The sequence below is a fragment of the Arachis ipaensis genome, chromosome B08 (assembly GCF_000816755.2).
Source record: "Arachis ipaensis cultivar K30076 chromosome B08, Araip1.1, whole genome shotgun sequence".
Taxonomy (NCBI): Eukaryota; Viridiplantae; Streptophyta; class Magnoliopsida; order Fabales; family Fabaceae; genus Arachis; species Arachis ipaensis.
The window spans coordinates 16,725,898-16,726,260 of NC_029792.2; positions in this window are offsets into that span (position 1 = coordinate 16,725,898).

The following is a 363-nucleotide window of genomic DNA, read 5'->3' on the forward strand; positions in this document are numbered from 1 at the left end:
AATCAATGCAATCAATGCGACGTATCAAAAATTTAATATATAACAATTTATTTAATAGATAAAATTAAATATCTTCATTTAAAAATGATTTAAACATCTTTATCTAAGTCTCTGTCTTTTAATTTTAGGTTTAACATTCAAATCTCTCTAATTCCTCTGTTTTTCCATTCTCTTTTTTTTCTCCCTCCTCTACAATCAGTTTTATTTTATGTGTTGATTTTTCCCTCCTCTCTCTTCTACTATTAGGTTTTTAAGTGTCATCTCTTTTATTTTCTGCCATTAGAGTGTTGTTGTTAGATTTTCTATTTTCTAATCAGTTTACACATACATCTTAAAAAGGTAAAAATAATTTTTTTACTATGG